At 46.0% G+C, this 11550-nt stretch overlaps 1 protein-coding gene across 3 annotated transcripts in view; it reads left to right on the top strand.

The window, feature by feature from the left end:
• The first annotated feature begins 6411 nt into the window (after positions 1-6411).
• The window catches only part of Pik3cb (phosphatidylinositol-4,5-bisphosphate 3-kinase catalytic subunit beta), a 97693-nt gene continuing 92554 nt past the window's right edge, over positions 6412-11550 (top strand). Inside the window, exon 1 of one of the 3 annotated variants that reach the window (XM_021206060.2) lies at positions 6412-6632. The gene's annotated coding sequence lies outside the window, so the exon portion shown is untranslated. Of the gene's footprint in view, positions 6633-6962; positions 7035-11550 lie in introns of those variants that run through there. The other 2 variants (XM_029543421.1, XM_029543420.1) reach the window with 2 other exon arrangements.

Raw genomic sequence — 11550 nt, 5'->3', positions numbered from 1 at the left:
CCTCTCCCTCTCCCTTTCCTTCTTCTTTCTCTGATGCTGCAGAATAAGACCTGATCCTCTGGGAAGCTAAACATTCTCTCTCTCTCTCCCCCCTCTCTCCCCCCTCTCTCCCCCACCCTCAGGCACCCAGCAGTCCTTCCTCCTTTCTTCCTAAGTAGTTTGTACTCTGTGTAAATTGTTTATTTATTTGGATTATCTCCCTTAAATATAAAAGTCATTTAAATTGTGGTTTAGTGAGGCTTGTCAGCAGCAAACAGGGCAGAGCCTTTGTTGATAAATAGTTTACATTCCACAAGGCAGAGTCACACTCAGACCTCTTCAGTATCAGGACTCCTCTCTTTGATCTCACTCATTACATATACTGGGACGAAATGACTTGTAAAGTATCTGATTTATTATCCTTATATCCCTGTACAGGGCAGCATCATTCTCGTCCACGAACTTACAGGGCGCGAACTATTTGTTAAACTACAGTGAGAAGTGGCCTTCGCAGCTTGCAAGGCTGGTTTCTCAGCCTACTTCCTGCCCTTGGAGCTACCCTTGAGGCCACATGGTCATGCTCTCTAGCCATCTGTCTCCTTGCTTCTGCTTTCTTTCTTCAATGACAGTCATTCCCTCAGTAAATCACAGTTCTCTCATGTGGTTTTTGTTGTTGTTGAGACATAATCTTAAGTAGCTCAGGCTGGCCTGGAACCTGTTACATCGTCGCAGAGGCTGGCCTTACTTCTTCCAAAGTGCCAAGATGACAGGCATGTGCTACTATTTATAGACTATGAATGCTTTCTGTTGCAGATAGATGCATATTCAAACTAGACACATTATAGAGAGACCACATAACTGGTCATGATAAAAAATTTCATGTAGGCAGATTTCTGAGTTTGAGGCCAGCCTGGTCTACAGAGTGAGTTCCAGGATAGTCAGGGCTACACAGAGAAACCCTGTCTCGAAAAACAAAAAAAGAAAAAAAAATTAAGTCTTATTAAAAAAGATAACTATAAAAAGTAAATTATACCCAAGCATGATGACTCAAACCTGCAATCCCTGGCCGCAGGAGGATTTCAATCAGTTCCAGGGCGGCTTAGGCTACATAGCAAGTCCAACCTGGACTGAGACCCTTACTCAAAAAAAAAAAAAAAAAAAAGAAAGAAAAGAAAAGCAAAGAGTTCTACTATTAAATAAAAAGCAACTTGCAACCAATACAGTCTGGAAGAGGGAAAACCAGTTTTCTCCAGTAGAGTGTCACAACATTATATAAACCACACTCCACATTCCAGGGTAGGTTAACCTACACACAATCGATTCCATGTTATTTGTGTGTGTGTGACTCTGTGTGTGTGTGTGTGAGAGGAAGAGAGAGAACATAAAGTTGGGAGGGATTCCGGGAGGATTTGGGGGAGGGTAAAGAATACAATCAAAATATGTTGTATAAAAATTAGAATTTTTTTTTAAAAAAAGAAGTAATTAAAGCATAGCAAACAATAGAAAAAAATCGATTCAAGACAAGCATGGTGATTAATATCTGTAATCCCCTCACTTGGGAAGATGAGACAGCTGGATTGCTGTGAGTTCAAAGCCAGCCAGGATCACTTAAAAAACAAACAAACAAACAAACAAACAAAAAAACCCAAAAAACAGGGGCTGGTGAGATGGCTCAGTGGGTAAGAGCTCCTGACTGCTCTTCCAAAGGTGCAGAGTTCAAATCCCAGCAACCACATGGTGGCTCACAACCATCCTTAACGAGATCTGACTCCCTCTTCTGNAGTGTCTGAAGACAGCTATAGTGTACTTACATATAATAAATAAATAAATCTTAAAAAACAAACAAACAAACAAACAAAAAAACCAAGCCAGGCGTGGTGGCGCATGCCTTTAATCCAGCATTTGGGAGGCAAAGGCAGGCAGATCTCTGAGTTCGAGGCCAGCCTGGTCTACAAAGTGAGTTCCAGGTCAGCCAAGGCTACACAGAAAAACCCTTTCTCAAAAAACCAAAACCAAACCATCCAAAACCTGACATTGTCTCAAAAAATTCAATAAAAATAAATAATAACCAACAAACCGTGGGCTAGGGATTCAGGATGGCATAGCAATGACAAGCATCCTATGAGGCCCAGGGATCAACCCCAGCACATCCACCTCACCCTTAAGGGGCCAAGTCAGCATTCATACACTTATAAGCAATAAGGCTGGTATCAAGCATTTATGAAAGGATGCTTTTCTCGTCCGAGCCAGAAGAGATGGGGATGGGGCATCTTTTCTGCTTCACCTTCTCTTTTGGAAGTTCCTCCCTCTCTTATCTGTAGGTTTCCCACTGCTGGGGGTGGGGTGGGTGGGTGGGTGGGTGGTCTGTCTCTGCACAAGTGGCTGCTGCCTGGTCTTCCCCTCCCCCTCCCCGTATGCTCATTCTCTGTCTTTTTCTGTCCCCTTCCTTCCAAGGTTTGTGGCACTAACATGGGAGGCTGGATCTTCTCTCCTGGTCTTTGAAGAGAAGAGTGAGAGAGAGGCAGCAGGCCAGCCTTGGGGTAGGACAGGATGAGGTTGCCTTTCTATCAGTTCACCATCTAGGCTTTCTCCTCAATTCTGGGAGAGTAATTAGTTTATGCCACGTGCAATTCTTTCACTTTTCCAGAAATGAGTTAATGAGAATTGCAGTGCACACCTGCAATCCCAGAACTTCAGATATTCAAGGTTGTCAAAATTAATAATATAAGACTGGACTCCTAGTCATGCCCCCTGCTTCCTGCTCTTCCTGTTTGTTTGTCGCTATGAGCAGTATTATATTAAAACGTCTACAGTAGACTCTGGTCTGGTTGAAGAAATCATTGCCAAGTTTATGGTTTTTTGTTTGTTTGTTTTTGTTTTTGTTTTTTTTTTTAAAAAAACAGAAATTTAGTTCCTCATAGTTCTAAACTTGGAAAGTGATGTCAAGATGTCTGCAAGATTGGTTCCTTTTAAGGAGTTAAGACACTAATTTACGTCCCTCTAGCTCTTGTAGCTGCTAGTAACTTTAGTGTCCTTAGGTTGTAAAAGATGTATTGCTCCCATATCAACATTCTTCACATTACCTTCCTCTGTTTGTCAAATCAATCTCTCTCTCTTTTTCTTTTTCTTTTCTTTTATTAGATATTTTCTTTATTTACATTTCAAATGCTATCCTGAAAGTTCCCTATACCCTTCCCCGACCCTGCTCCCCTACCCACCCACTCTTACTTGGCATTCCCCTGTACTGGGGCATATAAAGTTTGCAAGACCTAGGGGCTTCTCTTCCCAATGATGGCTGACTAGGCCATCTTCTGCTACATATGCAGCTAGAGACACGAGCTCTGGGGGTACTGGTTAGCTCATATTGTTGTTCCACCTACAGGGTTGCAGCCCCCTTCAGCTCCTTGGGTACTTTCTCTAGCTCCTCCATTGGGGGCCCTGTGTTCCATCCAATATGACTGTGAGCATCCACTTCTGTGTTTGCCAGGCACTGGCATAGCCTCATACGAGACAGCTATATCAGGGTCCCTTCAGCAAAATCTTGCTGGCATGTGCAGTAGTGTCTGGGTTTGGTGGCTGACTATGGGATGGATCCCGGGTGGGGTAGTCTCTGGATAGTCCATCCTTTCGTCTTAGCTCTAAACTCTGTCTCTGTAACTCCTTTCAATCTTCTTTTTATTTTTATTAATCAATCTATCTATCTATCATCTATCTATCTATCTATCTATCTATCTATCTATCTATCTATCTATCTATCTATCCACTCAGGGTCTCAGTCTCACTAGGTAGCCCTCGGTGGCTTGGAACTCACTATGTAGACCAGGCTGCCTCTAACTTTCTTCCTTCTATTTTCTCCACTCTTATTTTTCTTTTGACAAGATTTCACAGTTTAGCTTAGGCTCAGGCTTCTTGCATTCTGGCATTACAGGATTGCCATTCATTCATTCATTCATTCATTCATTCATTCATTCATTTTAGGTTTGTTTTGTTTTGTTTTGAGACAGGGTTTCTCTGTGCAACAGCCCTGATTGTACCAGAACTTGTTTTGTAGACCAGGCTGGCCTCGAACTCTCAGAGGTCTGCCTGCTTCTACCTTCCAAGCACTGGATTAAAGTTGTTGCCACCAGATCTGACTTTGCCTTTTCTTTTGTAGGGACACTTATCTTCAGGATTAGGTCAATTCTAAAGAAAGGATGAGCCCATTTTCAAGCATTTAACTTAACTAGACCTGCAAACATTGTTTTTTTCAGCTAAGGTCACATTCATAGATTTCATAAGGATGTTTCTTTGGGATGCACGTACTCCTATCTCCTGATTATGTGTCTCTTTCATTGCTAGGTTGGGGATAGGGTGGGGGATGGGTGCCTGAACCTACCTTTCTGGGGCTGACAGGCATTTAATCCCTTCCTCTAAAACAACACAAGATTTTATTGTATTGAAACTTCCAGAAACTAGAAAACCTAATTATCTACTCAAATTATTACCCTCTAGCCAAACAACCCACTATTCTGTTTGCACCCTTTCAAGCTATTGTGTATCATTTCAGGCTCGAAGCTTTAAAAACACGCAGGACTATAAGCCGGGCATGGTGGCTCACGCCTTTAATCCCAGCACTTGGGAGGCAGAGGCAGGTGGATTTCTGGGTTCGAGGCCAGCCTGGTCTACAGAGTGAGTTCCAGGACAGTCAGGGCTACACAGAGAAACCCTGTCTCAAACAAACAAACAAACAAACAAAAACACGCAGGACTACAAATCCAAGCATGAATGTGTGATTAAATCATTCATATGCATCCAAACTGTACTCATTCGTTATAGGTCCTGATGACAAGTGGCTGAGGATCCTAGCAGCAAAACAACGCAAAGAGGAATACATCATAGAACTCTTATCACACACAGACTATGCAAAATTTACTGGCGTACAGTCTAATCTCCCAGAGTAGCTTTTCCAAGAACTGCACAGCAATACCATCAGCAAAGAACAGCGTTGTAAAGATTAGGCCTCGATCCACTCTTCGTCATAGTATATTCCTATTCTCGCGTTTCCATCCCTGCTACCCACAGAAACGTCACAGGTATTTGACTGGCAAGCTTCTTGTTTTACTCTCTGTCTCTGTGTCTGCCTCTCTCTCTCTTTTTCTCTCTGTCTCTCTCTGCCTCTCTGTCTCTGTCTCTCTCTCCAAGGTTTCTCTGTGTACTCCTAGCTCTCCTGGAACTTGCTCTGTAGACCAAGCTGGCCTCAACTCACAGATCTGCCAGCCTGGCTTGTGTCACCAACCCTTTTCTGCTTTCTGCTTGGTCAGGGAGCCATTGCTAGTCTAGTGCAAGAAAGATACTTTCGCTTCTGTCGTGGACATGAGACTGACCTTGTGGTGGAGAGGAAGGAAGAAGCTTGGTACAGGGGTCGAGGGTCAACGTGTGAAGGTCCTTTACTGACATTTCTGGCTATGAGCTTGCTAAATATTCAGGGGAATTCTATTCATTGGACAACTGAAAAGACCTGGGCTTCACAGTTGGGTTAAGCATTTAATGTTCCACTGGCAATGGGCTGAAGCCTCAAAAGCCGGCTCCACATACAATTGCTTGTAGAAACCCTAAACTCGTACAAACGTGGTGAAATAGGTTAACCTCTGTTTTTTTTTTTTTTTTTTTTTTTTTTTTTTTTTTTTAAATCACTGAGCTACATCCCCAGAATCAAACTATTGTTTTGCCACCTTGTCTCATTTTCCTTCTACTTGTAGATTCTATCCTAGACTGCTGAGTATTTGCTTGAATTGTTAGAGTGGCATTAGGTTACAGTAGGTTTACTATACGTAAACAAAAAGATTACAAGTATCCTACGCAGGACCTCTTAGGCTATGCGAGTGCCCTACCGCTGAGCTCTATCCCCCGCGTCCAAGGTTTTGCTGACAGTAAGTAAAATTCAAGCGTCTCACTAAAGAGCCATGAAATTTCCCGACAGCGGGGAGACAGAGGCGGAAAAAAAAAGCGCTGGGCGAAGTGTAAGGTTTGGCAGCCAAACGTCAGCTGCGGTGGTGCAGAGGCGAACACAGAAGTGTTTCAAAGGCTGGACTCTTTACATCTAAATGATCGTTCACATCGCAGGGAATGGAAGGCCAGCTGGGCCGTGGGAACAAAGGGGAGTCTGCGGAGAAGCGGAACCGGGAGGTGCAGGTTTTCCCGAAGGCGGCGAGCGGGGGGCTGCAAACACCGCAGTGCTCTGAGAGCCAACCCAAGCTCGCCGGCAGCGCAGTAGGAACGAGGCACAGACAGCCGCACGGGGCGAGGCTGCTGCTACCTCCCCTTGAGGGGCGGGGCTTGCGCGGTGAGTGGGCGGGGCTGCCTAGAGGCGGGCGTCGGGGGATTGGCCCTAGAGGGTGGGCGGGGCCGGGCAGCGGGGAGGAGAGCCCGGGAGGCCCGCGCGCGCACTCGCGCAGGCGCGGGCACGGCAGTGGCGCGCGCGTGCTCCGTCGGGCGGTGCAGCGGCTGCGACGGAGCCGGCCATGGTCGTGGGCGGTGGGCGGGTGTCGCGCTGAGCCCCGAAGGCAGCAGGAGGCTGGGAGCCGGGCATGCGGATGTCGGAGCCAGGCGGGCACGGCTGCGGGAGCTGCTGACGGCGCTGCGGGATCGGGAGCCGGTGGCGGCGCGCGGGGCAGGTGAGCGCGGGAGGCGGCGCGGGCTGCGGCGCTGGCGGCTCGGGCGGGCGCTTCCTGCCGGGCTCGGCCGCGGGAGCGCGGGCTCCGAGGTACGCGGCGCCCAGGCCTCGGGCGGCGGACACCGAGCAGCGGAGGGCGCCCGGTGTGGGCGACTACAGAGAGAGCGGGTGCGGAACGGCCCGGCCGGTGTCGGTGCGGACGCCCGGCGGCTGCGGACCCTCAGGTGTCTCGGCGCAGCGTTCACTGTGCGATTCCGGGCTCTCCGGTTTCAGACCGGTCAGAGCCCCGGTGCCGCGGCTAACGCGTCCCGCGCGGCCTTGGCTGAAATACCCCGAGGAGATGTGAAGCGGGAACTGTGAATACTCACCTCCCGGGGTTGCGGGAGGCCGAGCTAACCTCGCTGTAAGTGCTCGGTGGACGGTAGCTTTTGGGAGCAGCTCACTGCAGCATCCTTGCTGGCTCTGGCTTGTTCCTTCGTGGAGGTTGGCATTGGGGGCAAATTTATTTCCGAATCGCTCTAGTGTTGCAATAAGCTCAACTCGAGTTGCTTAACGAAGGAGCCTGTTATCTTAAGGCGGCCAGATTAGGATTCTGTAGTCTCTTCCTAGAATTCTGTAGTTTCTCTCTTGCCAAGGCTGACTTGGAAACCTGTCTTAGGTACGGAGTGAATTAGTGCTCCGAATCCTATCAGAATCACAGTTTACACAACGTGGAAGATGGTGGTGGGACATGTTACCTGACTTACTTTGGTATTTAACCCATCTGAAGTGACACTTAAATTGTCACTTGTTACAGAGTATAAACACAGGAAGAGTATGGAAACATACTCCTTTTTTTCTGCATTGCTACATCCGAAGGGAGTGACAAGTGCTTTTGTAAACATCGTTGTGGGCAGTGTTACTTACTGTCTGGTGAAGTCATCATAATTAAATTAGATGAGTATTTATTCTGAAGTGCTGAATGGATGTTTGGGAATATGAGTCGTAATGAAATCTCCAAGGAGTCTGAGTTTCCAGGAGTTCATTATCACTTGCGGGTCTTGGTACTGCTTTGTAAGTTTTTTGTTTTGTTTTGTTTTGGATCTTTTGAGACAGAACTTTGAGGTGTTAGCCCTCAGTGGTCTGGAACTCACTCTATAGACTAGGCTGACTTTGATTCATGCCTCTTTCTCCCTTGTCCTTAGATTACAGAACTTGGCATATCCAGAATAGATGTTAAAATAAAAGTTAGGGTGGCATCCACTTGTAGTCCCATTGCTGGGGAGGGGCACACAAGTGGATTCCAGGAGTTTGCTGGTAGACCTGCTAGATTAGAATTGTGGCACCCTAGGCCAATGAGAGACTCTACCTAAAAAAATAAGATGTGTAGCATCTGAGGAACACACACACACACACACACACACACACACACACAGATTTTTACAAAAGAAAGCAGAAGGCAGAACTGTGTAGAAAGACTATATAATGTGTGAAAGATCAAGGTGGCTTGGATTAGGCTGTTGCCCAAGTTTTGGATGGCAAAAATCTGAAATGGTAAAATTGAAATTGTAGTCACTAAAGCCAAAAGGATTTAAGAAGCATCTTTAGTTTACCCTTGTGATTCACACACTGACTAGGACATTCCACCTTCGGGGTGTTTTTACAAAGTGGAAAAAGCAGGTTGCTTTTCTTGTGCTAAAGATCATTGGCCTGATGATAAGTCAGATGTTGATCTATTTTTTTTTTTTTTAAACCCAGGGCTTTTTATATCAGGGAAGTACTTTATTTCAGAGCTTACCTGTCCCCAACCCTGTTGTATACTAAAAAAACCCAACCCCAAACAAACCCAAAATGGAATATTGCTCTATCCTCAGGCTGGCCTTCGACTTGACTTGCGTGTAGCTACTGCTTCTTGCATCTCTGGGCAATTCTGCATCTCTCCACCCTAGTGCTGGGATTCCACCATACACCTGTAAACCATGCCTGGTTTTATGCTGAGCTGGGAATCAAACTAGCAGGCTTCCTGCATGTTAGTTAAGCACTTCAGTACTAGTTGGGCCACGTCCTATCTCTCTTCCCCAGGCTTCCCTTCTCTTGGTGTGTGAATGCTGAGGATTGAGCCCAGGTCATGAAGGGTAAGATGGCCATAGCTAATGTCCCCAGCCCTGGTTGAACCCAGGTCTTCAAACATTACGGTAAGATGCCCATAGCTAATGTCCCCAGCCCTTGTTGAACCCAGGTCTTCAAACATTATGGTAAGATGCCCATAGCTAATGCCCCCAGCCCTGTTTTCCTGCTTTGTTTTTTTTTATTTTTTATTTTTTAAAGATTTATTTATTTATTATATGTAAGTACACTGTAGCTGTCTTCAGACACTCCAGAAGAGGGCGTCAGATCTTGTTAAGGATGGTTGTGAGTCACCATGTGGTTGCTGGGATTTGAACTCAGGACCTTCAGAAGAGCAGTCGGGTGCTCTTACCCGCTGAGCCATCTCACCAGCCCCCCCCTTTCTTTTTTTTTTTTTTTTTTTTTTAACTTCTTCCCAAGACAGGGTTTCTCTGTGTAGTCCTGGCTGTGCTGGAACTCACCCTGTAGACCCAGGTGGCCTTGAACTCACAGAGATTCCCTTGCCTCTGCCCCCAGAGTGCTGGGATTAAAGGCTGTGCCACCACAGCCCAGTTGTCTGTTTTGCAGGTTGTTGCTCCTGCTACCCACAGTGAAAAGGCTGAGGGTCAGAAGTGCTCCAGACTTTGACCTAAGTCAGAGTCGAAAGAGTTGCAGTTGTAGGGATTCTGCCCAGTCTTTCTGAACCTCCGATTTTTAAATGATACACATTAGATAAATATGTGCCCGATGGGAAGAGGTGGCTTTGGTGGCGATGCTGTGTGACAGGAGACTCATATGATGGCAGGGAACTTTCTAGGCCTTAGAGTTGCCAGGCTTTCTTCTCTCTTTGTTTCAGCCTCACACCTTGTGTTGAAAACATCCCAAATCCCCGAGGGCCTCCTGGCTGTCCCTCTTCATTTCTTTACCTGTGCTCATCCTGAATGATGTCATCCTTTTCCCTCTTTAAATATTATCACATGTTGTTGACTCAGATTTTTATCACCGGTCCTGAGCATTAAGCTTCAGCTACATCTAGACCTATACATTTTTCTTTTTAATTTTTTTGGGGAGGGGATCTGGATAGGATGGAGGTTTTGTGGTTCTGGAGATGGAATCTGGCTCCATGTCCTTGCCAGGCAAATGTTCCAACGTCGAGCTACCCTTGGGCCCGTGGCCGTGTGTAGGCATCCTTTACAATTAAAAAAAAAAAAAAAGTTTATTTTACGGCTCTGAGTGTTTTACCTACATGTATGTTTGTGAATCATATGAATGTCAGGTTGTCAGTGGAAGCCAGAAATCCTCTGGATCTGAAATTGCAGATGGTAAATTTTAGAGGTAAATTTGAAAGGGTTAAAGAACTGGTTATGTGTAGGGTAGAGGGAACGATGGATGAAGAGATGATTTATGGACGCTGCCTGTGATCCTGACACTTGGAGGGCTGAGTCAGGTGAATCCTCTAGAGCCAGTCTGGGTGGAACGTGAGTTTTAGGCTCGCCTGACCACAGACAGAGAGAGAGACACTAGCTTAAAAAAACAGAAACTGGACCCAGGGTCTCTGCAAGACCAATGGATGCTCTTAACAAACAGCCATCCCTTCAGTCCAATTTGTAGGCATTTTAAATGTAATATGGTCAGGGCTGGGCATTAACTTAGTGGACAGAGCACTTGTCTAGCATGCTTGCAGGAATTGAGTTTAATACCGTGTGTATGTATGTGTGTGTGTGTGTGTGTGTGTGTGTGTGTGTGTGTGTGTAATATTCAAATAGAGAGCTCCTAATTCCACTCCCTAACCTATTTTTTTACTTGTTTTGAGACAGGGCCTCCTGGAGCCCAAGTTGGCTTCAAACTCCTGGTCCCTCTGTGTCCAAAGTGCTGGAACTACAAGCGTATATTTCCATGCCCAGCAACCTGTTCATTTTATGAGTCTTCCTCACCCCACCCCACCCCACTATCTATCCTTGAGTGAAAATTCTAGTGGCCATACATTTTGTTTTGGTTTTTACAAAGTGTCTCTCCTGCTGTGGAACTCACGGTGTGACCCAGTCTGGCCTTGAATTCTTGGTGATGTTCCTGCCTTGGTGTGATTATAGGAGTGCATCTTCAAGTCCTCTCTGCCTCACTGTCCCTTCTGCCTACATACCAGCTCTCTAAGCCTTTCAAATTCACTTCTAAGATAAATCAGGATTGAATTTTCTTCACATACCTTCTTGCCAGCATCTCTGTTCCTCCTGGATTGTAATTTCTCATCTCTCCTCCTCTCCCGCCCCTCTTCAGCCCTTCCCTCCCTTGCCTTCTATGTATCTTTCTGCATCCAGGTCTGGTTGTATAGTCCGGGTGGCCTTGAGACTTGTGATAATCCTTCCATACACCTCCCATGGTTGGGATTGCAGGTGTGCACTACCCCAGCAATCAGCATTTCTACCATGGCCTCTTGTTAACAGAAAATCCAAACATTATTTTAATATTCTCTAATTGTTTTGCCTGCTCTGTTGTCTGTGTCTCTTTCTATGAGGTAGCATTTCATTGTGTTGCTCTGGCTGGCCTGGACTTGCTATGTAGATCAGGCTATCCTCAAGCTCACAGAGAGTCCCCTCCTCTGTCAATGGTGTGCTGGGGTCAAAGGTGTGAGAACCTTCCATTATATGTATGTATATGTGTGCCAGAAAATGCGTGTGTGCACACATTCGGGAGTGTGTACCTGTATCTGTTGCAGTAGTGTGTATAATGTTTTCAAGCATTTGTATCAGTTACCGCGTACTACTTTATTTGTAGAAAATGCCTGTCACCTGGCTTCTACTGACTGCTTTCCAAAGAGTGTCGTCGTGCTATATAAA

The sequence above is a fragment of the Mus pahari genome, chromosome 10, assembly GCF_900095145.1.
Source record: "Mus pahari chromosome 10, PAHARI_EIJ_v1.1, whole genome shotgun sequence".
NCBI lineage: Eukaryota > Metazoa > Chordata > Mammalia > Rodentia > Muridae > Mus > Mus pahari.
The sequence above is the reverse complement of the archived record's forward strand: the minus strand, read 5'-3'. Positions and strand labels throughout refer to the sequence as shown.